This window comes from Camelus dromedarius, chromosome 9, assembly GCF_036321535.1.
Source record: "Camelus dromedarius isolate mCamDro1 chromosome 9, mCamDro1.pat, whole genome shotgun sequence".
Taxonomy (NCBI): domain Eukaryota; kingdom Metazoa; phylum Chordata; class Mammalia; order Artiodactyla; family Camelidae; genus Camelus; species Camelus dromedarius.
The window spans coordinates 29,228,286-29,255,394 of record NC_087444.1 but is presented as its reverse complement, the minus strand read 5'-3'; the positions used below and the strand labels follow the sequence as shown (position 1 = coordinate 29,255,394).

At 46.1% G+C, this 27,109-nt stretch overlaps 1 protein-coding gene across 1 annotated transcript in view; it reads left to right on the top strand.

The window, feature by feature from the left end:
* The window catches only part of VAT1L (vesicle amine transport 1 like), a 124,309-nt gene that overhangs the window by 74,239 nt on the left and 22,961 nt on the right, over positions 1–27,109 (top strand). The window lies entirely within an intron of this gene.

The window sequence follows — 27,109 nt, the reverse complement described above, 5'->3', positions numbered from 1 at the left end:
CATGTGGTCTAGGTTTCAAAAGGCATTTCACTTAGAAACCTTCCTAGGTCAGGATGTCGTGACCTGGACATCCCCTGGGAAATACGGTAAAAGATGTGGGAGTGTGACTTTTGCTGTTTGGTCTTTGCATTTTGCATGGGTAAGCGCCTTACAGTTCAAGTATGTTTTGGTACTTTTGGGAGTCATGGACACCTTTGAAAAATCGAACAAATATAAACTTCTGTGGAACAGATGGCAGCTCTCATCCTGGCAAGAAAGCCAGCACTCTTTGCCTAATGAATTACGTTGGCCACAATCCAGTGGATTTCCTAAGCACAGAAATCCCCCATAAAGCTCTGTGGGGGTCACCATGTAATCGAATAGGACGAGTCCTGGATCCACGGTTCAGGCCTGTATATGTATCATGTACGACGAATGAGCTTTCTAAAACCCAACCACCAAAACCCCTTGTTTCTTATGGTAAAAGAGAGACACGCTTATTATAGGAAATTAACCAAAAACATAAGGAGAAAATAAACTGCAAGTCGACATTCCAGAGATGGATAACGTTGTTAGCACTTTGGTGTGCTTCCTTCCGGTCTTTTTTCTACCACAGATGCTCACAGTAATTCAGTTTTTTGCTAAATCAAATCCAGTAACATGCATTCCTTCTGCTGTGTAATTTCCAAGATGGCGAGCCTACTGTAATCCTTTTCTTGAAAGTGTTTTGAATTTAATGAGTCAGACATCCATATGGTATTCATTGTATCTTAGTGGAATAGGGAAGGGCTCTGGACTGCAAGGTGACCAGTTCTCAGAGTTTAGGGAGGAGAGAAAACCAGGGACAGTCAAGACCAGGGCAAAGAGATTAATTTGACCATAGAGCAAAGGGGACTTAAACTCAGTGCCCACAAGGACCCAACACATCTGGTAGACCAAAGTGAGAGCTGAAATGAAAGAGGGGTCCCCAAGTGGTCCCTCGTTCTAGTACTTTAACTGGTTCCTTGGTCACAGTGCAATTGAATCACCAAAAAGGGACTGAGTAACTACTGTGCCCAATACTGTGCAGGTCCTGGGGATACAGTGCCAAACAGATGGCCAAGATCCCTGGGTTTTAAAGAGCTTACATTCAAAGGGGTGAGAAGAAGCAGAAAATACCGACGTGAACAAAAATAAGCAGGGTGTTCTCCCACTGCAGTAAGTTCTTGGAAGGAGTTAAATTAGGGTCTATACTGGCAAATCTGTGGAGCGGGGAGGCAGTTTCTACAGAGCAGTGTTACTCAACCTTATTTCATGACTGCCCCCTAAGGAGCCTTTTTAGACTTTTTTTTTTTCCCTTAATCAACTTTCTCTTCAATTTTAGTAACATAGATAGACCATCTGCCTACTTACCTACCTATCATCTATCTGTTTGTTCTGTATGTATATTTGCATTTCATATACATTAAAAGAGTGAGATTTTTTAAAAATCCTCCAAGAACAATTTTTTCTACCCTTTGGAGGTGGTCTTGCTCCCACTGAGAATGCATGCTGCAGAGTGACTTGAGAGAAGGCAGGCTAGGTGCTGTTTGAGCTGGGACAGGAAAGGAGTGAGGCACCAGAAGAAGAGCATTGCAAGGCAGAGAGACCCTCAAAAGCAAAGGGATGAAGAAAGACGATCTTGGTGAATTCAAGGGACAGAATTAGGAAGCTCAATAAACATGCATCACATGAGTGAATTAATGAATTCACCAACACACAGACGTATGACTACTTGGATGCTTTCTAAGTTTACCAATAAATATTTGCTGAATGAATGAATAAATGAACTAACAAGCTATACTAAAACACTGTAAGATGACTTGATCACGATGGACATTTTGATTGACTAATCCTTTGTTGAGGGCATGAGTGGGGCTGCCCCACGCATGGTAGGATGTTTAGCAGCATGTTAAGCAGAGCCTCTGGTCTCTATCCACTAAATGCTAGTAGCATCCCCTACCGTCAGCTATGACAATAAAAAATACCTCCAGACATCATCAAATGTCCCTGGGTGGGCTGGCGGGAGGGGCAAAATCTTCCCTAGTTGAGAACCACTGCTTTAAAAGAATCCGTGTCTGGTAAGACAGCCGCCAGGAAAACAAAGGAATTACAGGTCCTAGCAGCACGGAGGGGAGACAGACGGCTGCTATCCTGTTTGCCAACAGAAGCATCCACAGCCACTCGTCAGGAACACCCACCAACTTTCTGATGGTTCTTCTCTGCAGTATTTACTGACATCTCTTTGGAGCTGCGGTTGGGCCAAACTCGGCTATTTATCAATCCCACACAGCTCTTCTGGGCTCGAAGAGAAGAGAGCATGCTTATTACTTGCAAACCTCTGAAGGGCGACTGTAATGATTCTCCCCTCTTCCCTCTGGTAAATGATTTCACAAAATTGCTTCTCAGGCCAGCTTTATAACTTCATCTGTGGAATATAAAGCCTACAGGGATTAAAAGAAAATTTTCATGGGCTCTCTGAGAACTCAAACCAGAAGATTTAATAATATCAGAGGCGATTAGGGTTTTTTTTTAAGCCATCTATCTTTGACTTTGTTGTAAATTTAATACACAGAGTGGATGATACCCTGCCGCCTCAGGTTTGGCTCCAGATAGTAAATGTGCAGCTGTACATTAAGTTGGAAAATCAGTTCAGATGTGGGGAAGGGACAAAAAATACTTAGACCTGTCAACAAAGCAGCAGTGATTTTACTGAGCACCTACTATGTACTTGTACTATGTTACGATGTCAAACTTACAGAAAGGATAGATCACGTGTTCCCTGAGCCTTGCTTTTTTTTTTTCTGTCCGTTGTCTTTATTTTACTTTATTTTTTATTGAAGTACAATCAATTACAATGTGTCAGTTTCTGGTGTACAGCACAATGTCCCAGTCATGCATATCCTGAGCCTTGCTTTTATAATTTTCTTACTGAGACAACACTAAGACCTATGAAACGAGGAAATAAATATTCGATCACGTGGTGTTGGTTTCAAGTCCTACTGGATTTGGAAACAAGACAGAATGATGTTAAGGAAGAATCAATGTTCAGAGATGGTTTTGAGAATGAGGCGAGTCTTTTTTGGATATAAATTCTCTGGATGTGCCAGGCTTTGTTCTCCCTGTCTGCACGCATGAACTTGTTTCAGCTCTCTAACAACCCTCAGACCCAGCTACTATTATCTCCATCTGACAGGTCACAAAAAAGAGGCTTTGGGGAAGTTATACTTGCCCCAAGTCCCCGCTTATGACTGAATGGAATCTGAACCCCAGGGAAGTCTGATGTCTAGAAGTTATTGAAGAAATAGCTATGAATAAACTCATAGAACAAAATAATAAACAAAATAATCATATTAGGAAACACTTAGCATAGCATGTTTCTCTGCACCCAGTGGGTCTCCAAGTACTTTCCACTAATTAACTCATTCAATTTCCGTAATAACCCCAAGTGATGGGTACTGTTACAATTCCTGTGATGCAAATAAGGAAATGGACTTGCAAAGAGATGAAATAAGGGGCTTGAGCTCTCCCAGCTGGTGTGTGGTGAAGCTGGCGTTCAGACCATGGGCACTGACTTCTCTACTGCAGAAGGTAGAGGGTCAGGCAGAACCCACTATCCCCCAACCCCTCCCCGTCAGGCGAAAGAAAAGGCACTGATGGACAGGGCAGCCATAAAGGGAGCACTATGACCATCTGACCATCTGACAGGTCATTCATGTCAACTGCTGCTGACAAATCAGGATGGACCTGGAAGGCAAGCCTTTGAATTTGGCCCTGGGGTGATCATCGACCTTTCAGAGAGGCTTTCAGGAGAATGATGAGGGCAGAAGTCTGAATGCAGAGGGTCAGGAAGAGAATGCGTGGGGAGGACAGGCTGACAGCCAGCATAAGCCTCCTATTTGGCATTGAGCAGAATAAAGATCTCGAAAATAGCCAGGAGGGGCAGGGTCCAGAGAAGGGCTATTTAGAAAGTAGGTGAGTGGTTGCCTAGGGCCTGGGGTGGGGCAGCATTTCTATTTAGAGATAAAAAATGTCCTACAATGAATGACCATGATGGTGGTACAACTCTGTGAATACACTAAAAACCAATGGACTGTACACTTTAAATGAGTGAGTTGTATGCTATGCAAATTGTACCTCAGTAAATTATACACACCTGCACACATATACCGAAAGAGGGAGAGAGAGAGAAAAATCACTGTTTAAGTTTGGGATAATGGGACTTGGGAGACGGGGAGGAGCTACAGCTTGGGAACTCAGATCCCTGGCCTCAGTCCTTATTCCCTGCTGCTTGGCCTTGTAAAACCACACATTCAGGCTGGTCCGTTCTCCCAGTTTTTCAGATGGGGAAACTGAGGCTTCCAAAATGACCACTATGTTTGCTTTATGTCCTCAGCCTTCATTCTTTTTCACTGTATGTCCCCTTGTTTTTCAAGTGGAGTCCTAGATTTTTCAGTTCAACATAATCACCAACCCTCTACACACATTCCCAATTTCCATGCACATTCTCCCAGCATGCCTTGGCCACGTGAGTTTCCTGCAGCGTCAGAACATCGTGCCCCCAAGCCCTGCCCTGCCCTGCCCTCACCTGCTCCAGCTACCTGACAGATCAAGCAAACTTAGTCACAGCTTTGGGTCAACAGATTCATCTGTCATGGACTAGATATGGCTCCCTCAAGATGTTCACACCCTCATCCCTGAAGTCTCCAAATTCGTTACCTTATACGGCAAAAGGGATCTTGCAAATATGATGAAACTAAGGATTTGAAGATGAGATTACCCAGGGCTATTCGGGTGGGACTGATGTAATCACAAGCATCCTTATCAGGGAGTCAGGAGAGCTAGACTCAGAGGAAGAGATGTGACCAAGGAAGCAGAAGCAGAAAGGGTGATGTGATGTGAGGCCATGAACCAAGGAATGCATGTGGTCCCCAGAAGTTGGAAAGGGCAAGGAAGCAGAAGCTTCTAGAAGGAACCAGTCCTGGAGACACCTTGATTTTAACCCAGATAGACCCATTTCAAGTTTCTGACCTGCAGAATTGTAGAAAAGGAAATGTGTGTTGTGTTAAGCTACCAAGTTTGTTATAGCAGCTATTAGAAACTAATACATCATCCATTCAACAAATACTTAACAGAGGCTGGGCTTTAAAAAGTGAGAAGAGCTGGGACTGTTCTCAAAGAACAGCTAGACAGTTACACAAGCGGGAAGTGAACCCTGGAGGAGGACAGCTGGGTGCAGGTGTGACCCCACTGTGCACCATATCCCAGGCAAAGGCTGGGGACCTGGAGAGACACAAGAGGTTGGTACATCCAAGCCTAGGGGGGAGAAAAAGGTGCATAGGCTGAACACAGAATGATGGGGAGGCCAGGAAGGCAGGCCTTGGCATGAGGTAGAGTCATTAGAAACCCCTACCAACTGCCAACTATACCCATCACTCCAGCCTCACTGGACCCACTGTGGTTCTTCAAAACCCTAAGTCTGTTGCTTCCGTGCCTTTATCCGTGCTGTTATCTCCACCTATCGTGCCCTTCCCTTGTCCTTGTAGGCCTGCAAAGTTCCTACTCACCTGCCAAGACTCAGGGACAGCATTGGCTCCTCTAAAGCATCCCTGACACCCCCTCTCTTGCCATGACCCTACCCCCAGTTGGGAACTCCTGCTTTCAGGTCCCATGGGTTTGCTGCCCTCACTGACATGTTCATGGACAGTTACCCCTGAAAATGGTGAAAATGATGGTACCTTCCATCAGCTCCTAATTGGAGGAACTAAATGACCTAATGTACAAAGGTGTTGAACCTAATGCTGGACCAACAGTCAGAGCTGGCTAGCTGTTCTTACAGCGTGTTGCAATGTGTCCCCTATGGAATTGAGGTCTTTGGAGTCAGGGACTCTTGGGCAAGATACCAAATAAGGGAACACAGGGTACTCCGGGCAGAAGGTTCTCCGGGCCTCAGGGCAGGCGCTTCAACCAGCCTGGAGCAGCACCGGCCATATGGGCCCTGCCCAGACAAACCCATCTCCCCAGAGACCATGGCAGTTGCAGGAAGAGCACCATTCCCAGCTCAGGGCTCCCTGTTATACGTCCAGGAGCTCAGCTCTGAAGACATCTCTGTTGTGAAGAAAATGATCGCCCTCACCTTTACACCTGTCATTTGGCTGAAAACTCATCACAAAACTGGATTTCCTGGTGAGCCAGGGACAGAGTCAGCACAGGCTGCTCTTGGCTGTGTTTTTAAAAGACCCAGACAAGATTCTGCTGCTTCCAAAGGCTGGAAGTGGAAATGTCTATTTGCTTCCGTTTGCCTTCCTAGGCGATGGAGAAATCCCTTTATACGTCTTATTTACACGGTGGCATCAGAAGGACTGTTGTCAAATATTTTCCGAAGCCTCTGGGCTGATGAGTTCATCACAGGTTCTGGCCTATTCACTAGACCAGATAAGAGGGATAAATGACGGTTCTGCAGACCGAGATCTTGTGAACAGTAGAACAGACACTCAGATCAGAGAATGCGTGAACAAAGGTCACATCCTAGCAGGTAAACATGCTGTGGATGTTGGCTTCGCTTCTACCTTCTGGAATCCACCCTCCTCCCTCAGTGTCCCTTTCATCCATTGATAATGGGGCTACTCCTACGTTCCCTGTTAGCGCAAAGTATTTTATGGTGATTGGGCCGTATGTGTTCAGCCCTTGTAAACTGTAAACCACTCTGCCAATAAGAGGCATATTACAACGTGCAGGAGCGGCTCCAGTCAGATGGGACAAGCACTGAACAGGAGACCAATGCACTGGGTTTCTGAACCTTCCTCCCCTTCTTGGCCGTTTGGCCTCTCACACTTCATTTCTCAGAGCCTCCTTTTCCTCACCTACAAAATAGGAACAAATAACCCAGGTTCCCAGAGCAGTTGTGTATTTGTACCCAGGGCTGCCATAACAACACACCCCAAACTGAGTGGTTGTAAACAAGAGACATTTATTGGCTCCCAGTTCTGGAGGCCAGAAGTCGGAAATTAAGGTGTCAACAGGGTTAGCTCCTCCTGAGGGCTGTTCTAGGCCCCGCCCTCGGCTTCTGGTGGTTTGCTGGGTATCTTTGGTGACCCTTGGTTTATGGAAGCAGCACCCTCTCCCTCTACCCTCATTTTCACATGGTGTTCTCTGTGTGTATGCGTTATCTCCAAATCTCCCCTTCTTATAGGGACATCAGTCATCTAGGGCGAAGGCCCTACTCCACTGTGAACTCAATCAACTTCATCTCCAACGACCCTATTTCCAAAGAAGGTCACATTCTGAAGTTCGGGGGCTTAGGACTTCAACATATGAATTCACAGGGAGGGAGGAGGAGAGGAGGGGACACAGTTTAATCCATGGCAGATGAGTCAGATAAAATCACAAGAGAAAATATTCTTTGAACCATGAAGGGCTGAAGGGACAAAATTTAGCATAAGGCTTAGAAGAGCAGGTTCCAGAAAAAGTTCAAGTCCTCCAGTTACAGCTGCAAGTCCTTGGGAAAGTTATTTCCCTTCTTAAGGCCGTGCTTTCTCCGTCTGTGAGATGGGGTAACAGCAGTGCCTCCTCTAAGGGGTCAATCATTGTGAAAATGTCAGGGGGCTGAGCGGGGTGTGTGGCCTGGCCCACAGAAAAAGTCGGCCTCTGTCATCATCTCTGAGGGGTGGAATGCTGGGGCCCAGTCTTTCTGTTCTCTGGCAGGTGAACCCCCCCAGGGTCAATTTCCTCCCTGACTTGCCATTTTGGGATGCTGACAGGCTAACGGACGCCCTTGCCTGATGCTTCTCCTTACACACTGAGATCTTAGTGGGAGCTGCTTCCAGGAACAGAAGCTCAGAGCAGCACAAATGATCAACATGTGCTGGTGTCTGGATCCTCCAAGTCTCCACCCACTAAGTCTCAGATTACTAAACTGTCAGCTTGTTTGGGGAAATGTTGCCAGGAAAGTGCCATCTCTGATTAGTTATTTAATAAACTCTAAATGAGCTGCTGGGAGTCCTGGACAAATGACAAAGTAACAGCAGTGGTTAAAGTTTGCTGTTGACACTGAACCAGGGGCTGTGCTGAACAGTTACTGAGCACTGGCTTGTCTAGACTCAAGCAATCTGTTAAGGAACTATTGTTTCTCCATTTTACAGATGTGGAGACTGAGGCTCAGAGTGAGGGTTGAATGGCCTAGATGAGGTCACACACCAAGAAGTGGGGGAGCCTAACCTGGACTCTAAGGCTGACTCTCTCCTAGAGCTGAGCTCATAACCAAAACCTCAGCCCCTCCAGGAACGGGGTTGGGGAGTGTCCCCCACCCTACCCCCTGCTTGCCCCATTTCCCTGACTGGAGGCATCCTGGGTCAAGGAGACTGGTTTCCAAACACAGGTCCATCTGTCCCTAACTTCTGAGTGCAGACAGGTGATTCTAAATCTCAAGCCTTAGTTTTCTGTCTCTGTAAAATGGGGCTAATGACCCTCTGCTCTTCCTGCCCGTGTTAAAGTCGGCCGTAGCTGTGTGTGAGCTGTAAACCGTGCACTGGGTACAAAGCCTTACAGTGAGTGCTTAACACAACTTGAGTCTGTGTCCTCCTATCCGAGTCTTTTCCCAAACGGGTATCATTTTCACTGCTCCCTGGCACACTCCCACGCGTTGTCCTGCAGCATTTGGGTGAGGATGGGGCTGTGGTGACTCAGCTGACAGCCCTGGGATGCTCACCTCAGCTCTCAGGGATAGCTGTAGCAACGCCCACAGTTCAGATGAGAAGACTCAGGTGAGGAGAGTCGAGCCTCTTCCAAAACACGGGGTTCAAAAGGCAGCACAAGTTCTCTGACCCCCCAGGCCAGTACTTGAGCCCCTCCACCCTCCGCCCTGCTTTAACCCAGTGGCTACAAATCATGAGCTAGCTGGGTTAATTTCACTGCACTTTTCCTCCTGGCAACTGGACATGTTTCAGATGTTCATCTGTCCCAACCAAGTCACTGCATCCAAGGCTGTGGTGGGACATGCAGAGGTGACAATTCCCAGAGGCTGCACCCACCAGGCCCCTTCTTTCTGCATGGAGTTTTACTCGTCTTGTGAGAACTGAGTTGCACGGTAAGAGCACAGGGACAGGCAGGTGAGGGGCAGTGCTCATTACGCAGATTTTTAAAAGGAGGGACTAAGAAGGTGATTTGTATAAGGTGGTAGAACCAGGAGTCCAAGTGAGGTTTTTACTCTGGAGCTTGTGTGTGTGTGTGTAAATATTTGTGTGTTTGTATGTGTGTCATGTGTGTACTTCGCTTATGTGTTTGTTCTGCCTTTTTCCTCAGCATAATTTTTTCTCACAAGTAAAAGAATAAATGACATAAATAGAACCACATTTTTAAGAGACAACATTTAGAAAACAGAAAAAAAAAAAAGAAAAAGGTCACCCATAATTGCACCACCTGAAACAACAGTTTTAATGTACCCTACTCCAGGTTTTATTCCTGTACACCCCACCTCCCCCCAACAGTGGTTAAGTGCACAGATCACTTGTGAGCCCGCGTGAGCACATTAGCAGTGGGTCATGCTTGTTTAAGAAGGGACATGGGACCACAACAAATGGAGGAAGTGTTGGTTTTGGACCACTGTGGGGTTAGGACTTCAACCTATGAATTTTCTGGGAACACAAACATTCAGTTCCTAAATTCCCTAGAGAGACTTAGCTCAATCATTTTCTTTTCTTTCTAGCTAATGTCAGAACTTGGGAGTAAAGAAGTGTGTTTTCAGTGCTGTTTGGGACTCCTTCCTTGATCTATTTTTTTATTTAAGTTTTTTTTTCAACATGCATGTGGTTGCACGTCATAGTTTTTCATTCATTTGTAAACAGACTTTATTTACTGAGCACCTACTACTGACCAAGCCCAGAGGGTGGCCTTGGAGAGACAGAGCAGCAGAGTGCCCTCAAGGAGAACACCAGCTGGTGGGAGACATGGAGACAGACGATTAAAATAGCGTGTTGCAAGCTCCATTACAGAAGTGTCCGTGAGAAATACTGACGGCCAGTGACAGGAATTCAGCTCTGCTTGACCGGTCCTGTGGTGGGGAGAGACCCTCATAAACTGCACCCTCCCTGGCAGGATTCAGGGCTTGACTTCTCCGCCTCTGGTTGGCAACTTGTAAGACAGTTGAATGTTCAGGTGCTCTAAATCTTGAAATGTTTTTCCTCTGATGAAAAACAGAAAGGGAGCATTAAATTTGTCTTTCACTGTCTCTAAAGAAGGAAAGAGGTGAGGGAGAATCAGGGCAGAGGGAATTGCTAAAATGAGACGCTTGAAATTACTCTCACTGTCCAAGACTCTCTTTTTCGTGTTGAAAAATCTGACCAGGTTTCTTCAGATTGTCCTTGGAGAAAGCTTCTGAGAGTGAGTAGGGAGCATGCCCCTATTCCCCGCTACCACCATTCTTCTGCTCGAATCCATTTCTATATTGTTTTCTGGTTCCTGGTTTCCATTTGGTGGCCATTTTTCAGTGTCCTCAGCTGCTTATTATTCACCCACAGGTTGACTTTCTTCTCTCTTCTAGGCTGGCAGGCTTCCCCAAATCATTAGTCTCTGTTTATATCATTAGCTGCAATTGAGGTTTGTTGTGCTACGGGCTCCTCCTCAAGGCACTACAAACATGACTCACTTGCCGGAACTCTCCACACCCATGCTGAGGCTGCCCCCGACGTGCTCCTAAGCTTATTGCTGCAGTGTTGAGAAACATGCCTTTTAAAAAACAGTCATAAAAATTAGTCAAAAGCAGTGGCTACTGGGTCTCTTACTGATATTCCAAGCATTTTTACTGGATCTAGGAAGTTCAGGCTCCTATTCACTTACTTACTACAGGTTTAATTTTTCACTTGTCCTGGCCTATTGTTTACGTTTCTTCTCACCATCGCTCCATGATTTCTGGATGGCCTAGGCTCACATCATGAATTCCTTTCCCCAGTCTTCCACCAACAAGAAGTGTTGAATGAATGACTCTTTCCAGGTGTGCTCAACAGTAAACTTTAAAAACAAAATGCTTTCTGCATTCACTCTTCAAAAAGTTTCTTGTTACCTACTCTGTTGCTGGGGGATGTCATGAGAGGAAGAAAATAATGTCCCAATGTATCATTTTCCAGAGTCTGGAGGGAGAGAGGTGTGATAAGCAAATCCATCAATTCCAGTATGACGCAGTTCCCTTGGGAGCAAAGTGAGACTGGGGCTGGGGGAACCAGGGCAAGGCTTCAAAGAGGAGGCTGGCCGCACTTGACCTGGTCCTCCATTACCAGGTTACTTCCTGCTCATCGCTGTGGTTATGATGACAGGAGAGTCACGTGAGTGATGGAAAGACTTTAGCAGACACAGTGAGATGATGTGTTAGGCTGAGATCCCTTCAAAGCAGAGGCTGGGATACAGGCTCAGGGGCAAGAACTTCCATGAGAAGTGATCCGAGGGAGGAAAAGTTAGAGAGATGGAGAGCATTTAGGACACGAAGAAAGAACTGTTATCAAAGGCAGCTATTACTATGGTAAGTGGTTTCCAGCTGTATAATTCCAAGAGCCTGAGTCGCATCCAGAGGAGCCACTCCTAGAAGGGAGGGGAGGGTGAGCTGGCAGGACTGGGTTGACAGGCAGGGGCAATATGCAGCATGGGAAGATGCACTGTCCCTGTGATGTGGGTTCAAATCTCGTCTCCTCCACCAACAAAATACATGATCTTAGACAAGTCACTGACTCTCTGAGCCTTCATCTCCTTACCTGCCGAAGTCAGGCTGACTGTCGATGGACTGTATGAGAAAACACAGGTAGAGAGCTCAATTCTTGGGGAGACTCAGGAAATGCATGTTAGAAGTGTCTTCCTGGGAAACCAAAGAGGGAAGCACTGGCACTGTCATTCCCCATCAGTCCACATGCCCCGCATCCCCGGCATCAACCCCCAGTACTTTGAGCTGTGCACGTATGTGAATGGGCTCCCCCGCTTCCACATCAGGGACACTACAGGGTATAGGCAGGGCCCAAGGCACTGTCAGGTGTACCCTAGTACACTGGTCTGTGTGCGTGGTCCAGGTGCCTGCAGCAGTAGCTAGAGACTGAGGGCGATCCAGATTTCAAGTGCTGGGTAAGAGGTGTCCAACCCAATGGATATGAAGTTCCTTTGGACAAATAAGATAGAGAACCTGGCAAGTGGTACATCCTGCAAGAGGCAGCATGGAAAGCTCCCAGATGGAGGTGCCCACAGTGGCATGCTGGGAAATGTTTCACTGGCCTCGGAAAAGAATGCCCTGATATGTAGCATCTGCCCATTTCTGAGTTTTAAACGCCCTCTGTGAAGACCAACGTCAAGTAACTGACATGCACACACAGGTGGGAAGAGACGCATACAACCAGCTGTCAGAGCTCACTCCCTTGGGACACATCCCCTGGTGCCAAGTTCCAGGGGTTGGATGATGAGAGGATAAGATCGCTTGGGGGTGGATTAACTTAGGGACCCGCTGACCGAAAAAAATGCATAACCTACAAGTTGAGAGTTATGTTTTATTCAGTGGACTTTCTGAGGACTTCAAGCCCGGGAGGTAGCCTCTCAGATCGCTCTGAGGGACTGCTCTGAAGAGGGAGGGGAGGAGCCAGGATATATAGGAGTTTTTGCAACAAAAGCCAGGTAGTTGGGACATCAAAAGATGACTGTAAATTAAAGAAAATCCCAAGTTAAGGAACGTAGCGCTTTTCTCTGTACAGGAAGATGCAAGAGTCTGGGCTCATGGAAATTACGGAAATCCTTTGATGTGCACCTTAGCTCTCTATGGTCAGTGCCCCATCCTGAATCCCCTCTGGGGCACCTTTGGGGGTGGCTGCAGAGGCTGTGGGCTTGGCAGCAGGCAGCCCACATGTCTCCATCCTGAGTTCCCTCAGGGATCATCCTAGGGGGCAACTATTGTGGCTTTTTTTTTTTTTAGGGTTTTTTTTGTTTTTTTTTACTGACACCTACAGGGATCCTTCTTATGACATGTTGGATTCTGTTTTGGTTTTTTTTTTAAAGACAAGCGTATCTTCACAGTGACCCCTGCCATTTCTTACTTTGTTGTTGGCATACTGTGCAGAGAGCATCCTATGATTAGTGGTGATTGCACTTTTGCTGACATTAGTCATTCTCACAGTCACAGTCATGGAAGAGCGAGCTCTAACGGATGCTGCTTTGATAAAAAATCATTTCTGTGTATTACTTCAGTGAATCAAAGTTTATTATTCATCCACCAGCACTTGAAGGATTTAGCTAAGAGACGTTCTTGAGTAATTCATCTCCTTGGCCTTAATGGAGCCTCTGAAAAATCACCTGAGTCTCAGAGTCGCCTTGGAAACCTCACTTCACTAATGGAGGGCTGACGAGAGGGAAATAAAGGAACGGGGTTAGAGGAAACCTAGGCTCATCTTCTAGTATTAAGACAGAAGATGGGAGGTGGAATCAAAAGGGGAGAAAAATTGAATTAAGATGAAAAAGGGAGGGTATAGCCATGTTGAAGCCTAAGATGCAGCTATTATGGGGAACGGCGTATCTGTGCTTTGTAATTTCAATGATATTACCTTTTATTAAAGTACTTCCTTGAACCCCATCACCTTTAATATTGGATAATAAAAATTGTAAAGGGACTTAGGTGGGCCCCACTGCAGCTTTAACAGAGCTAATGAAATTCATCCCAATGCAGTCCCAAAGACCCCTGTCTGACTTGAAATCATCACAATGAAGAAGGCACTTTTCCATCCAGCTCAGAGATGTAACCCCATTTTCTTTTTGTTTTGTTTTATTTGCAGCTTCCATTAATAGGCAGTTCCCAAGGGTAGAGATAAGAAAACTGAGGCTCAAAAAGCTGGCTCTAGGGTGGAGGGAGATTGCAATCCTTTCTGTCTCATCAAAGAGTCTTTCCACCATGCTGTCTTGCTTTTTTGGCTCCAATGAATTTCCTGGACTGTAGGAGGCATTATTATAGAAGTACACTAAGAAGTCATGAGGAGGGTATATGATTTGCTCTGCCTTTGAGTGGGAGACGCATGGGTGGGAAGGAGTCTGAATTCCCAGACGCCCCATCTTCACACTTGGAAGAGCCCCGGGAATGGAAATCAACTAAAGCTGGACACTGAAGTTCTCAATCTATAAGACCCTGGAGATCTAGGCAGCCCCTTCCCATCATCCTAGGAAACAATCAATTATTTGCCACCCAACCAGTCAGGGAAATAAAGAGCAGACGTAAGCCTTAATCTCTTCTACCAAAAAGTCCTATCTTGAAGAATTTCATGGCCCAGCAAGCATGTAACTGGGGAGTTATGGGATGCAAAGTGGAAGCATTAAGGAATTTGCTAATTGGCTAAAGAAATGGGAAGGTTCTTTCACTGACCCCACGCCAGCTGGCCCAGCAAACTGTTTATCCTGTGTTGTCTCCGAGGCCAGGAAAAGGTGATACAGTGACTCTATGAAGCTTGCTCCTGGTTCAGACCTTTGGAAATGCTTTTCTCATGATATACCAGTTAAGGGTGCTACCGTCCACACAAGTGGCCCTGGTAGAAATCTCTCCTCCACAGAGGCATATTCAAACACATATTTGGTCCATTCTTCCTGCTAAATTTCTCTTAGAATCTGGTACTTTCTCTTCACAGCCACTGCTGTAATCCCACCTGCCATTACCCCTCAATTAGACTACTTCACTGGCCACATGTCTCCCCGCCTCTGTCCCTTTGACCTCTGGTCCCCTTGTGGCCAACACAAGAATGTCTGGTCCAGATGCCGGCTGGGAGTTTAGGAGCTACCGCTGGTGCACCTGGTTGACCTGAGCTGTGGGGAGGATGGAAAATCTCCTCTTCCAATTGTTTCTCAACATCCAGCTCCATCCCAAAAATATGGGCTTAGAATGGGGAGGAAGTGTGTCAGCCCTCCCAAGCTGGTCACAAACATGCATCTCACAGCATGGCGGACACATTTCCTTAAACTTCTAGTCCATAAATGGTCCCCTTGGTATGAGCGTCCAGGGGTTCCTTGTCTTCCATCAACTGCACAGTCTCCTTGGTCACTCCCCTCTCCTGACACCCTCCAGGACCCTGGCTCCGTCCTGGAGTAGCACCCCTACGTATCACCCCCAGCTCCATCCTGCTGTGTTGTCAAAGAGGCATATAGCCTTGCCCACTCTACAAACAGGGCATCCACAAGCTAAACACACTTACTGACAAACAAACTTACTGACACGGACACCCTCCCCAGAATACAACTTCAATCTATTACCATTCAAATAAGGTGCCTGTTTCTTTCTACTCTCTAACCCAGAGGCAACCCCCCTCCAACACACACACACACCTTGGATGAGGAGGGGTAGGGAAAAAGGGCACAAGAAGAGAAAGAAAATCCTGTTCTCCAACCAAACATCACCTCTTTCAGAGAGCCTTCCTTGTTTTCTCCCCAACAAGAGCCAACCATCCTACCACCATGTTCCCAGGACCCGTTTCCTCTGTCTTCACCTCTTACCATGCTACATAACTCCGACTTTGCTTGTCTTTATCCTCCATCCAACTCTGGGCTCCTTGGGGGCAGGAACCTTCCTTTATTCACCTCTGGGTTCAGAATGTATAGCACAGTATCTGACCCAGGATAGGCTAAATGTTTGCTCAGTGGAATAAGTGCTCTCTCTCTCCCGTCTAACATGGCTATTAGTTAAAATTGAAGTTGCTTGGGAAATAAGTGTCATCCATCACTCCTGCCTATCTGGCTCCTTGTTTATGTAAGAGATCCCTGGCTGGATAAACAATGCTGAGGCATCCGTTTCCTTTCACAGTAGAGGCTGTGCCAACAGGGAACAGAAAGAGCGCTGAAAGCAACCAACCAGCCGCAAATTAAAGGCCAAAAGTCTCTCAGAGCTTCTAGAGGTGTGCGCGCGCGCGCGCGCGTGTGTGTGTGTGTGTGTGTGTGTGTGTGTGTGTGTGCGCGCGCGCAGGCGCGCACTTTGCCTACAACCTGGGTATCCAGAGGAAAACAGAAAGCCGCTTGTTTCCCGATTTGCAAGCCCAATCAGGCCCTCTGCTGATGGGTGTTGTGCCTAGACCAGAATGCTGTTTTGATTGTAAAGGATGCTGGGCTGATGAGTTGAAACAAAACATTCTCTAATTAACAGAACTAGAGTCTGGAGCTGGGAAGAGGAGTGTTCGGCAACAGCGTTGCCAGGCAGCCTGTTTAAAATCAGTTAGAGGTGTGGATGTGTGGCACCCCATAATACCCCACTTCCCTGCTTCACAGGGCTGGGATGCAGTAAACAGATGTGGGGCTGCGTGAGTGTTCTCAGGTGAGTTTGAGCTGCTTTCTCGGATCCCAGTGCTTCCAATGATGGCTCTGATGTATCAGGAGCTGAAGTGAGCCCCTATGTGAAAAAGAGGAAAGGCCACTGTGATGGAGAGAAAGATATTATGAAATATCCCTAAATAGCTAAGTCTCCTTGGCTCTTGGAAGCGCAGAGCAAGAGTGCAGAAAGCAAGAAATATGTGGAACTATTAAGTCAGGCTCAGTACTCAGTATTCACTGTTTACCTAAAAAGTAAACCGTATCCCGGATACAGCCATAAGTCCAGAAGGAAGGACAAAGTGATCCCTGTTGGGACCACACAGAGGTGTCCAAAGCATACGCCCTAGTCAGGCAAGACCTGGTTCAGCTCCTGCGGACTTCAACTTTTCATGCAGTTTTAACCACTGCACATCTTGGCTGCTTCTCATCTGGTCTGCTGTGGGATGTGAAGTTTCAAAAGGTGGAGGAACCTGACAGAGGTGGGTCCACGTAACTGCCAGAGTGATAGCCTGTTCCAAGCAATGGGGGAGGAAAAAGCAGAGCAGACCCCCCCAAAAGCTGCCCAAAGTTCTCCCCAATACAGAGACATCACTTATAGTAAGTAACTCCATGGACCTCATTAGTGCTTGAAAATCCCCCCTGACTTACAGTTAAAGTTTACCTGACAATCATAATGATGATCTTGTATCTTCTAAGACTGAATACAGTATCTAAATGTATGTATTAGAGCCTCAGAAGACTGAGTATCTAAATATATGAGTGTATACATGTCTGTATGTATTCTATGTATATAATGTGTGTATGTATATGAATGTGTGCATGTATATATAGTGTGTATACACACACACACACACATACACAGTGAATCCATCAGAAGTTAACTCAAATATCCATCCTTCTACATCAGCAGTGGCAAATCAATTTTATTTCATCTATCAATTTCAGTGAGTTGCCAGTAGCTACCTGAAAACCTGTGTTAGGAAGGATTCTGAGCCCAAATCTTATCTTAGGAGAAAGAAAGGCTGTACTTATAGGTGATACGTGTATCACTGGACTTGGGAGGGAAGCCAGGGGTGACAGGTTTCCTATTCTTTTTCAGTTGGAGCAAGTCAGAGCTGGAGAACACTGTAAATCCAGACTCTCTTGCCCAAGTCTTCATTGAATTGCTTCTACTGAATTGTGCTGACATTTCCCTATCTTGCACCAGGAGATGTTACAATAAGATACTCTACTGTGTCTCTCACAGGGGTATTAAAAGATCTTTATCCATTCCACAGATTCCCCTCTATGAGGACACCTGGGAGAAATATATCCAAGTGGGAAACAGAACTCTGTTTTTCTTAAGACGGCTCTGATCTTTCCGGGACCACAAATCCTATGAAATCCTATAATGACTCACTTGCCTCTCTTGCAGTGGCTGCGGGAGCCAGATGTGGGCTCTCCCACAAACCTGTACAGGGCCTTTTGTATGTATTTTACCTGCTCATCTTACCCCCAACTTAATTTTATAACTCCATTAATATTTTCACTTTGTCCTAATTTGATCACTTTGAGACTTTAAGGCATGCATTTTTCTAACTTCCCCCAAATCCTAACTGAATAAATAACAATGAGGGAATCACGCAGATTTTAGAAAAACTTTTTTTTTAGGATTAGTTCCTATTGAGACAAGTCGTGACTACCTAGAAAATTCAAGCAGGTGGAAGACTGTATTTGATAAAAAGAAAAAGTGTTGCGGGGGTGGGGGGTTGTCTGCATGTGGCTGTGTGTGTGCGAAATACACATGGCTCTAATCATGTCTTGGAATTAAAAGGCACAGTCTTCAAGATGAGCTACTCAGAGCCACGGAATTATAGTAATTACCAAGGCCAGTTCTATCAAGGCAGCCGAGCTAGACATGTTTCAACTGAACAAAGAGTCTGGGCCGTTGTTAGAAATGCACTGCTTATTAATGGCTGCAAGGGAACATTTCTTATCCCTTGGTCTCAGAATGAAAGGAAATTAATTCCTTAGGATGAAAAGACAGGCAGCTGCTGGTGGCTTGTCGCAGCTGGGAGTGCGTGGAGGAGAGTGGTGATTTGGCCTGGGATGCGGGGATGAGCCTTAGGTAGGGGAGACGGAGAAAGGGATTCAGCCTCTCAAATAGGGGCCAAGATGGAGAAGAGCATTCGTGGTCAGGAAGTGCCTATCCTGTGCCAGGCACTGTGCTGGGCACTTTTTCCACAATTCTCATTACACTCCCACATCTCGAAACACTTCCCGTGTGATGGGTGAGGAAGCTTACACACAGTCAGCACCCTTTTCTCATTTGGTAGGATCAACTCTTTTAATAAATTTGGGGAAGTTGGATATAGCTCAAAGGTAGTGCGCATGCTTAGCATGCACGAGGTCCTGGGTTCAATCCCCAGTACCTCCATAAAAAAATTAAATAAACAAATTTTGGATTTCTAATTGGATCAAAAAGAAGAACAAGGAAGGGGGAGAGAGGAAGACCAAGGAGAAGGAGGAGCTGAATGAATGAATGAATGATAGTCATTGATCATCAAAGAACCAAATAAAGCATCTAGTCAATTTCATGGTCAAGGACTTTCGAAGTCAGAGGCAGAGCCCAACCTAGCTTTACCTGGCTTCCCAGCCCATCCAGTTTGCACTGTACCCACACCCTTCAAAGCATGGTCTGAGAACTACCTGAGCTGAAATTCCTAGGAGCTTTGTGATGCCGATTCTGGGGCCCCAGACCAGATCCATCAATTACACATCTTGGTTGATTTCTACCTGCATTACATCTTGAGAACCACTGCACCAGACCTGGTGGTTGCTCAGAGCTAGCACTGTCTTGTCAGAGAGAGGCTTTGGAAAGTTCCCCCAGCTCATGACGCCCTCCTCCAGCAGCAGGCCGTGCAGTCTCAAGACTCTCAGGACCTCAGCTTCTGGAGAGCAGTTCCCTGGTTAAGGGGCAGCTGTGAGTTTCTCAGCTGACAGTAGGGAGCCAGAGAAAGGGGACTGGCTAGGGGACCAACAGCATGCGTTAAAAGGAGCAGCCTCAGGGGCCCAGAATCAGGGCTTCAAATCCCTGTCCCTGGGAGGATCAATTTACCAAAATCAAGCAGACTTCCTCACTTGTCCAGCTTTTTCTGTTGGGCTTCTATAGAATCCCTTTGGCATCCTCCCAGGCCCCACCTGGTCTGGGCCTTGACCTCCCAACCAGTAAAATGAGGGCAATGGGCAGGGACATCCTCCAAGTCTCCTTCTCACTCAAAGATTCTACCCAACCTCGCAGATGCAGCTTCTGAAAACACACTGACTTCACTGAAAAACAAAAAACAAATGACCGCCAAGAAAACCATCTGGAGCAGATACTATGATCTTAGTGGCCACAGCTAGCCTGTACTGGGCTTGTTTGTCAGGCTGGCCGTCTCACCTCCAGCCCTGCTGTCTCCCTCCTGGTTTGGGTCCCGCCCTCCCCCCTTCCCTTTCCCCAGCACACAAGAGGACGTCCGTTCATGTAGCTATAAACAAGACACACCAGAGGCTGGATCCTACCCTTTGACCAGCTGTGTGATATCGAGCACTTGCCTCAACCTCTCTGAACTTCATTATCTCCATTTGTACATTTGACGGATGCCCACTGAGGCCCCCTTTCCCCTTCAGGAGCCATATTGACTCAGACCCTCCAACCAACCCAGTGGTTAGCTAACATCTGAAACTCTTCAATATTGGCTATTTCCTGGAGCTTTTGACCCGGTAGTCTTCTTCATGACTGTGGGCAGGGTCTCTGTTTCACTAGGGACCACGCAGGCATCAACTCCGCACTGTCACTGAGTTCCACAATACACCCACCATTCCCCCTACTGCCCCACCACACACACACATTCAGCATTTTGAACTGTGGCAAATTTGATTGCGATTCAGGGGCACTTGAGGGTGGGGGTATGGATCACCTCCTTGTTATAAAACTGGGCTCCAACCCCTTAATGTAAAGGGTTGTGGAGGGGATTATTGGTGTCCATATGAGCAGAGTGCTTGACTCAGTAAATGCTGCTGTTCCCTGCCCAGAGTGAATATAAGAAAAAGGGACCGTTTCAGCTTCCCAGGTTCCAGTGTTTGCTCTGCTTCGTTTAATAAAATGAACTCAGCAGGAGATGAGACTAACCCATACCATTTTTCAGTTTCCCTTCCTAAAATCAATTTTGCTTTTCCCCCAGCACTGCGAATGATGTAAAGTCTAGAGGAGAGACTAAAGGAAATTGAAAAGGTGAAATAAAATAGATCGTGGACTTAAGGAGTCATTGCTGGATCACAAGACGGTGCCCTTTGAGAAATCTTTAAGACAACACTAAAAAGCCGGAAGCATCATCTTTCTTGAATTCCCTCCCCCACCTCTTGCTCTGAAAGTCCTTGACCATGAAACTGACTAGATGCTTTATTTGGTCCTTTGATGATCAATGGTACACATTCATTTGATCCTTTCCTGCCAATGATTCATCATTTAAAAATAATGGGAGAAAAAGTAGAACACTCAAAGATGTGCTGGTTGATTAAGCACACGGAAATGCAGCCAGGTTTCTTCTTTCAAAAAGTGTCTCAGAATAAAAAATAAAGTTGGCTTCACAGCCTTCCTCATCCCCTCCTCCCGCCACGCCCAACGGCTTTTCTGACTGTGCAATTTCCAACCTACAGCCCTGGCTGAGCCTTTGTTTTCAGCCCCAAGACACAGCCCTGCCTCAGTCTCCGTGCAGTCTCCCTTGCGGGGGTACATCTCACTCCACGTGACCTGGAACGGGACTCTGTCTCCTTAGGCCATGCCAAGCTGGCTGCCCCTGAAGTTCTAAATCAACCAATCACATCTTCCAGACTTTCGAGGACCTTTACACATTTACATGTTCTACCTGTCTGCTTAGGAATGTGCAATACAATGTAACGGGCATGAGCTATTTATTGAGAACTTGACACCCATCACACAGCTTGGTGGGCTTTGCATATAGTGAGTATTGTTATCATCCCCATTTTACAGATGGAGAAACTGAGGCTCGGCAAGTTTCAGTAACTTGACGGTTGAACAGTGAGTAAGAGGTGGAACCAGGATCGAAATCAATGAGTCCATCTCTGGAGTTTGCACTCTCAGCCACAAATATGTGCCATCTCCCTGTGGTTGCCCTAGGTATGGCCATGAATTCCCATTAGGCCATCTGTCTTAATTTGCAGTTCAGAAAATAAAATTGCCACAGCCCACTAGTTTTCAAAATTCTTTTCAAATTCTTAGCATTTCTGATATATGGTTCTGACTCCTCTCTTTTCACGAAAATCAAAAGTCCTTTGACCTCTAGCTCAATCCTTCCCTTTACAATGAGATGCTTCCTCTTTGCACGATCAGAGTAATAAAGCCACTTTGTATTGCTGGGTTCTGTTTCACTCAAGAGGAACATTTTCCTGTCAGTACTTAATGACAAGGTCATTTTAATGTTAGGTTCAAAAATCCCAGAGCTGGCCTCCCTTTGTGAAGGCTTGAGGATAGCGAGACCTGGCTCTGGACTATTTGTTACCCATGAGGCACTGGGGAAGCCATCATCTCCCCAGGCACCAGCCTCCTTTCTGACAAATGAGTGTCAGATCATTCTAACTGAGGAAAACTATATCATCACATAGCACAGTGCCCAGCACTTATGAAAACTCACTGTCCACTCATCCCACTGTTGTAACTGCTAACATTTCTCCCTTACTATTATTCCAGCAGGGACGGGAGAGGACTCAGGGATGGAGGGAGGTTGTCTCTCAGCTTGTAAAAGCTTACGCGTCAAGTGTTGAGACTTCTGATAACACCGTATTACATGTGAGACAAAAGTCACATCCAAGTGTTCCCTTACTGACCTCTCGGAAACCTGGAAAATCTTAGGTTCTTACATCCAACTTTTTCCCCTTAAAGCATTTGTACCTCACTCTCCCCACCATATTAACAAGTAAAGAAACAGTTACGATCAAGGGAATAAGATCTGAAAGCAAGACCCTCTTCAATGATTCGTTTCATATTACTCACCAAAGTCAGTTATAAAACCAAATGTGGTGCAAAACATCTTATGTGGATTGATAGACAAGTCAGGAAAGCAAGAAATTTACTTTTAAACGAGTGTTTGGAACTTTGCAGGTTGCTGCGCTAGGGTGCTCTGTTATTTTTATGCTGCGTGTACTGACGTACTTTGAATGCTTTGTATTTGAGCTCTCAATTCTCTAGATGGATAGAATATGACGTTCTTCTTTGTCTCCAGAGATCATCCCCTCTCCTTCCATTATTAGTTGCTTGGCTCAGGGCCACCTCAACATCTTCCAGACGACGATCATTAGTGAGGAAAGGATCAGCAACATTTTTTTCTACTTTGGTAGAAGCAAGAGTTCTACCACCTCTTTGTGCATGTGTTTTTAAGAACATCTATTTGCGTTTTTCCCTAAGGAGTTTCCAGACATGCTGGATTTCTTTCAGTGTTTAATACTTCATGAATAAAGCCTTAGTAGCAAGTCTCAGCTCTAGCAAACCGCAGATGGGTTCCAGAAAACATTTAAAATCTAAAAGGAAATTTCAAATGGAGGAAAAGAGCTCCATTTTCCCAAGGAGTTAATATATCTCAACCCCTTGACATTTTCAGAATGCAGACAGCGGTAGGTAGGGAATCAGAAGGGAACGCTTTGGTGGATGAAGACCCCTTACAGAATGAAGCGAAGGCCACCCTCACCCCCACTAAGTGACATGACGTAGGACTGTAATCATACTCATTTTTTAGTTAAGGAATTAGAGGTTATTCACATTGTCTGAGAAGACCCAGCTGGCAAGCGATAGAACTGGGATTTCAAGCCAGCAGAATGAGTTCAAAATCTGCCCTCCAAGCCACCATCCTCTCCAGCACAATGCACTCTCCTTCCCGCATGCCTTTCCAGAAAAAGCACCATATTTCCAAACGACCCTCCAACCCACACCCAAAGCCCATACCCTCTCTCCTTTTTGGAAGGGACCACCAACACAGCCCCTCCTCCCACCCACAGCCCTTATCCTTCTTGGCATGAGCCACCAACACCTCCCCTCCCAAGTCCAAATTCCTTCTCTTCCTTGGAATCAATCACTGATACCAATACCCGCAGCTCACATTCCTTTCACTTTCTTCCTGCGATGAATCACTAACCCATCCTCAGGCCCATTTTCCTGGTCATTCTTGGAATGAACCACTTAATTCTGCCCCCAGCCTATAGTCTTTCTGCTTCCCAGAAGTGTACAGCCTCAGTGGTAGCCATCAGATTTCCCTCACTGTTACCACTACCGGGGTTCTTTGGAGTGCCCTGCTCAGTCGTTTCCCACACAGTGGCCACTTCCCCTTACCCAATCCATGGGTCATGTCTCTCACCACAGGGAGGAGGGCCAGCAGGAGTTTAGTCTGACCTTGTCCTTTGAATGCCTTTCTGCCCTGGCAGGTGAGACAGGTTCTGGGGTGGAGGTGGAAGGAGTTGGAGTATCATGTAGCTGCCAACTTGCTCAGTCATATCCAGTGACTCATGCCTAATTCTGACCAAGTATTCTAGACGAGTCCAGGGCTCTGGCCTCACTTGCATCTCAGGGTGAGTTCCCTGACACCAATAAAATCCTGTATAAGGCACGGGTCACTCTTTGGTCCTTGGATGATATATGACTCTCAGGGCATCAAAAGCCTTGACTGTTAAGAAAACCTTTCACTCTTGCTCCCAGGAGAAGCACACCTCCTCCTGCCCCCCGATACTGCAGAGTTGCCCAAGGCAACATGCAGGTGCGTGCTCTTCTCTCTCCTCCCCAGTGTGTGTGTCCTTTTAGAAAGAGCAGGTCGAGAAAGGTGGGCTGGTCTCTGGACACATTCTGTCTGGCTTACGCTGACCCAATGTAAGACATAATCTTCAACGTAATTTACGGAGCGTTTGTCATGTGCCAGGCCCTGGACTAAGTATCTTAAACTCGATCTCACTTGAACCTCACAGTTCTGGAGGTGGATAATGACATTGCCTGTTTTACAGATGAGGCTAAAAAATCAGTCACTTGCTCAGAAACACACAGCCTGTGCAAATCAAACTGAGGTCATTGTACCCCAGAGACCAACAGCTTAATCCTCTTATTAGATTGCCTCCCAGATCAGAATTATTGCCTCATAAGAACATTCTTCTATTGGAGGGGGTGAGTAGGCGTTAAGTAGCTTAGCTTCATTCAAAATGACATCAGCACACACAGAATGACAGGATGCTGGAAGCAAAAAGTTCTAAGCTTTAATTATTTCAATAGCTCTTTTTTATGGAGGAGGAAACTGAGGCTGAGAGAGAGGAAGTAACTTGGCCAAGACCACACATTTTATGCCTGGGAAACAAACAGCAGCCTACATGGAATAAACTTATACATGAGATTTTCCACCACGTGGTCCATCCAGGAGTAAGACTGGGGAGATGTGAAAAGGTGGATCAGGGAAGAGGGAGAGAAGGGTTCTGGGGTCTAATATCATATTTGCTGGTGTGCAGAATTCACGGGTTATATGAGACCTAGCCAGTGTCATAAATTTTGTGCAAAATAGTACTTTTCACCACTTTTTAGAAAGTGACTTCATAGAGGGAATAAATGTATACATGCAAATGCAGAATGTCATATAATGGAATCCTGGTGGAAATCGTGAAGTCTGGATATGCAGTAATACCTTACAAGCCCCTGCAGGGATACGGAAATCATGCAGCTGTGTGAACGCTGACTCGTGGCAGGCGTAGTAGTCATACATTTAAGTTCAAAATGTTAGGGGGAAAAAGCCAACTTCTACACCTACGCAGCTATGTGGACTTTAACTTGCTATTTTTTGATAAGAAAACTTCCGATCTAATGTGAAAAACAAATGTCCACACCTGGGCATTTAATGCAAGGCAATTTTTGGATTCTTGTTCCTTTGCTGCAAGGCAGGGCGAAGAAATCAGGAAATGCATCCTCTATGTTTGAAACAGAGTAAGAGTAAGTAATGCTGGGTGAAACAAAGTTCAACAGGTTTCTCTCCTGCAGGACTCCTTGTTGATAAGGAGACTGCACTGTCCTTATTGGACTAGGGAAACATTTTTCTTTGTAGCTCACTTAATACCATCACTTAATACAATTTCTTGAAGCACCCATGTTCCATGGAACACAGTCTGAGAAACTAACTTCTTTGCAAACATAGAGGTGCATCTCATCATCAGATTGGCAAATCCTCACGATGCTATAGTTCAAACTGGGGGGAAGAATAGGACAGTGCTTCATCATTTAGACCCCCCAGTAGAAACAGGGTGTCCGGGGTAAAGAATGCTGCCTCCTACCAATGAAACAATCCCTGAGATCGCATGGTTTACTCTTTGTGCAGCCACAGCCCCAGGCTTCTCTTTCTCTCTGCTCTGCCCACAAACCTGCATTCCTGTTTGCTTCCATGAATTCACAGAAATCCAAAGGGAAAACACAAAGGGGGTCTGTCTTACCCAGGAGTGCTGAGTTAGCATATAGGAGAATGACTGTTAGGACGGAATCATGCTAGGACTCCACACAGACAGACAACGTGGTGGGACCCCAAGGACTTGGGGGTGTTCTCCCACACAAATCTCACTGGCTAAAACTGGTCACATGGTCCCACCTAACAGCACAGAGGCCAGGAAATGTTTTCCTGAGTGTCCAGCAAAGAGAGGAGAACTGGATGTGGGGAGCACACGTGTCCCTACCTCAAGCCCCTAAGTTCCCAAAAACTTTAGGGGCCAACAGAAAAAAAGGAAATGAATGTGAAGGAATATTTCAGGTATCACATCCTGCTGTGTCATTACTTTATCTCCTTTGAGCTGATAAGAAACTTGCAATATATCTTAATTCCTATTTTCAATTGGGAAGCTCCAGCTCAGCATGGTTGAGTAACTTGCCCAAGGTCCTTCAGCACCTAAATGACAAAGTTAGAATCAAACCCGTATGTGCCTGACTCTAAAAGCTGTATCTTACAGGGCTGTTGCGAGGACTGTTTAAATTATAAACCCACTCATTCATTCACATATTGATTAAACACCTATCTGAGGAAGAGAGAAGGCAATCTTAAGCAGAGCTGGAGGAAAAAGAAACAGCAAGTGCAAAGGCCCTGAGGTGGGAAGCAGAAGGGAACCTTTTTTTTTTTTTAAGCACCAATAAGACAAATACAGCTGGTGTAGCAGATTAAGTCAGGGAGTACTGTGGTCTGAATGTTTGTGTCCCCCTCAAAATTCAGATGTTGAAACCTAACTCCCAATGTGATAGCCTTAGGAGGTGGGCATTTAGGAGGTGCTTAGGGCACGAGGGCAGAGCCTTCATTAAGTGAGATCAATGCCCTTAGGAAAGAAGCCTTGAAACCTCCCTTGCTCCTTCCACCACATGAAGACACATCAAAAAGCATCCATGAACCAGGGAGTGGGCCCCCACCAGACACCGATCTGCCAGCACCATGATCTTGGACTTTCAGCCTCCAGAACCGTGAGAAGTGAAGTTCTGGATGTTTAGCAGCCACCCAGTCTACAGTATTTTTGTCATCACAACCCATAAGGACTAAGACAGGGGAGGAACAGCAGAGGATCTCAGAGAAGCAGGCAGAGGGTGTGTAGTCTGGGTGGGAGGCACAGTAGGAAGCTGGGAGTCTCCTAGCTCTGATGGGAAGGAAACCAGTAGAGTCCTGCAGGCAGGGGAATGACGCAGTCTGATTTTTTTATTTTGAAAGGTCCTTCGTGTAGAATAGACGGTCAAGAAGAGGAGAGCAAGAGTAGATATGGGCAGGGTGATGGGGAGGCTCCGGAAGTCTTTCAG